This window comes from Scomber scombrus, chromosome 16, assembly GCF_963691925.1.
Source record: "Scomber scombrus chromosome 16, fScoSco1.1, whole genome shotgun sequence".
NCBI classification, from domain to species: domain Eukaryota; kingdom Metazoa; phylum Chordata; class Actinopteri; order Scombriformes; family Scombridae; genus Scomber; species Scomber scombrus.
In genome coordinates this window covers 21,342,355-21,346,453 of record NC_084985.1, presented here as the reverse complement: position 1 = coordinate 21,346,453, position 4,099 = coordinate 21,342,355, and positions in this window count along the sequence as shown.

Below are 4,099 nucleotides of genomic sequence, written 5' to 3'. Positions count from 1 at the left end.
TTTCAGCTGCTCTTAATCCTTTCTGGAAGTTTTCCTCAAGTATCCTTCTCAGGGAATTTCTCACTTTTCTTGAAATCTTGTACCCTCTGCTCCATACCTACCTCATTTAGCTCTTTATGAATGTACTCATAGTCACTGAGCAGAGGTTCAGTCCGTGAAGTTTTACAAAGAAGAAAAGTCTACCTCTATACTTTGTTATTTAAGAGAGACAAAAAGAATAGACTCTTCAGTTGATATTTGCACAGGATTAAAGGAATTCTTGCTGTGCATTTTGAAATATGAGTTAAGTGAACCTCCTGAATGTTGTTGCTGAGACAATACTCAGACTGCTGTAGAGGCTGCATGATTTATTCTCATTAGAAGGCTTTGCTCAGAGAGGAAACGCGGGAAAAGTAGTGTCCTTTCATGTTTTTTTAGGCTAGTTAGTTCTTTTTTTTTGCTTCTGCATTGACCCTCTCTCTTTGTGGCTCTGCAGAGTTCGTAGTGTCATGATAGCCTAAGAAGAATGCGCAAAGCGATGCCAAACTTGATAGAATCAACATTAGCTCAGGTCGTGGTAGGACTGATTTAAAAATGATCAGTACTCTTCATGCTCTCTCTCTAGCTTCGCTGGCTGATTGATTAATAGTGGATGCTGATTTGATGAATTTACTGATGAGCAAAAAATGTTAAGTTTAGGAAATCGCCTCCAAAATAATCCCTAAAATGATCCCTGATGTAAACCCTGTAATAAAATGATCCAAAGTGATTATCCTTACACCCCTGCCCCAAAATCATCTCCTAAAACTGGATTAACTAATGTTTTTGATAGAATAAGACAACCTGTGGCATAACTATCCAGCCAGTTGCATGAACAACTAAGATGAAAAGATTAGTATGCAAGGACAGCTGTGTCTCCTCCAAAAAGGAGGACCCACCAGAGGATTTTGGAGATGAATTTTTCCAATATCTGGATCTATTAGTGATCTTAACGTAGAGATTTAATCATAGAATTGAATGACATCTTTTTCAACGAGGCATGTGTGACAAAAGCCTCAAGAAGTAGACACCTGATTTGGCCGTCCAGAGGACATTAATGACATCAAATTAAAGGCCTAACTCAACAATCCTTTGGATGTAGATTGTGGTTGAAAGCCACACCTTTTGGCTCTTGGGGCCTAGGATTTAGTCTAGTCCAATGAGAGGGCGCCATCGCAAAGCCCTACCCTATTTATTGATGCTTGGAGTAGTAGAGACCTCTCCAGATCGATCGCTAGTAGACCAATCCTATAAAGATGAAGGTCTATAGACCAACTACTAGAGTCAACCAAAGTTAGAATTTCTGCACAATGGCCAACTTTAGATTTGGCAATTAAAGAAACAAAAAAAACCCCCACCCCTTTAAAGACATTTTTTTAATATAATCATTGTTGCCGGGACGTCTAAAGTTCACAAAACTCCAGAGTTCATAGCACTGTCCATGTCAGGCTTATAACTAGTGTGCTTGGGTCACAGTTTAATTGTGCATGAGTACTTTCACATCCTGCTAAGACAAGGCCCTCGCAGTGAGAGGCAGGTTTTGAAAGATCTTTTCGTCTGTCTGTCTGAGATGTTTGTGTAGAGAACAGAGGATACCCGCACCAAAGAAAACCCCTTTCTACCCCTTGCATTTTTTTGCCTCATCCCATCTAACAATGCCCCAGATCAGTAACCCATGTTACCCCATTAATATCATACTGCCCGTAGACTCAAAATAGCATCTCAAATGATCTTTTGTTTCCCAAACTAATTACTCTAGAAGCAAACAGATGCTAATTCCTTGTGGCTAAAAGCATTGTGGGGTTTTGAATCCCCGTGCCCTTGGTTCAATCTGTGTCCCACAGGTAGCACTAGACAATTAAGGTTCTGTTAGCCACTTCCTTAGCCTAGCAAAAAATCTTGGGACCTGTGAAAAGATTCACCGACAGGTTCTCACCTCTGAGATGAGGGCCCGTCTGCACATGATCAGGATCTACATCCTCATATCTCAGATATCCTTTTACCTCAACGGTCGTTTTTACCTCCTTTTTTTTTTCTTTTTCTTGTATACCTCAAATGCAGAATACCTCAAGTAAGTCACTCATAGCTACTGTGCATTTTAACATTCAAATACCTCAACTTGTTACTCTCGTTCTGAATACCTCATTTTTACTCTTTTTATTTAAGCATACCTCATCAGATATTTATACGTCACAATATATACCTCATTCTTTGAGTCTTCTTGTGTTACAGTACAGTACATGTCCCATAGCTCTAGGACCAAAGATCATGGTACTGTTTCAAACCGAAATATATAAAAAATTGTATTATGGTCATTTTCCATCTTGCAGCCCTCAACATCTGTCGGTTTGTTTGAATCTACTGTAAATTGCCTGGTTAACTTTGCCTTTTTTATCACCAAGAAACCAAATATTCAGATGAAAGCATCGTGCCAAAATGATCTCTGAGAGTTCTGTGCCAAACAGAGTTGGCATTTGGACCACATGTTGTAGACGACAAACGTCACCGGACCATTATATCAGAGATACAAATGTTGAATCAGAGCGCCTCAGGATAAATCCTCGCTCTCTGATTGGATGCACTTAAGAGGGCTGGGCCCCAATTATCTTTACCTCATGATGATGAACATGCCGTTTCCCTCTACTTTGTTACTGTGCGCAAGGGGTGAGGGGAAGAGGAAACAGCCTCTTTTAAAGAGTTAAGAACTTTACCAGTCCACCTTTAAACGCACAAGAATGACCTCTAATTTCAGCACAATTGACCATGATTTCAGTGTGGATTTTTAGGATGCTTGATGTTGGTTGTGGAGGACCTTGAGATAATTCTACACTCAACCACTCAGACTGTGGTTTAAACAAACACATCAAAGGTCTATTATTTAAGTGGAGCTGTTAGCACATTGATGGCGAGCCAGTTTGAGTCCACAGACCTTGCTGCTTTGAACCCAACTCATAGTTTCACCTGTAAGATTGTTTTGTTTTTTTGCTTTTCAGTATTACTCTGTGAAATGTTCATTCATGTCTGCATCAGTTTTTTTTTTTAATTAAGATTGCAGAATTCTATCTTTAAGATCCTTAGGTCTTCACTCTTAAAGAGGAAAAATGTATTTTAAACCTTTATTTGTTTTGTTTTTTTTCATTTTGTTGCATGCTTTAAAAAGTCCTTGTATTATACTGACGTCTCTCAGATAGGTGTTGAAAAACTCAGACGGGGTGGGTAGCTGACTATTGGGATGGTTTTACCAAAATATATACCCAAAGATGTGTATGTGTGTGTTAGGATATGCGTTGGATGGAATTAACATTTGACCTTTGCGATTGTATTTCCTGTTCTCTAGAGGCTCTGCAGAGCACAACCTGTTCAGCCGGCCATGCCTCAATTCCTGAGAAACAAGAGAGGCAGAGTTTTCAAATATATGTAGAAGGCTGGCGTGCCCCTCCACCATTAGTGCTTAACTTTTCTTTAGCTCCAGCTAATATTAATAATACCAGTAGACATATTAACATATTGTCCACGCTCAAACCCTGTTACCTTAGGAAGTTGTAAGAGCTTCCTACTTGTATAGATTTACCTTTCCAACAATGATGAATCCATAAGGTGGCCGTTTTGTGTTGGACCTAGTAATGGGAATCCTCTTCTCTCACCGTCATGTGAGAAGCAGCTAGGTTTCTCCAGCACAAAACTAGCAATCAGCTTCCCCTGCTCGTCTTCACAAGAGTCCAGGAAGTGCGGCAATGGCTGGTGAGCACGTGATCGGTTGACTGCACTCCTGTTAGGCTGTTTTGTTTTTTTGGGGTTTTTTGGTTTTTTATTGGGCCCCTGTGGTTTTTGTCCACCATTTTATTTCAGGCCTCTCACGGCTTAAAGAGAGAAAAAGCAAAGCTGCACCAGGTGATATGTGCAAGGTCAAAGACCTCCTTTTTAAAGATTGTATACTCATAAAGAAAGGAAAAAAAAAAGTTGGAAAATTTGGAAAGGAAAAAAAAAAAAAAAACTCAGGTAGTTCTCAGCAGCCCTGCTCTGCAGGTGTCTCATTGAAACGTGTCCCGTAGTGATGTAGTGATTTCTTCCCCCCCTATTA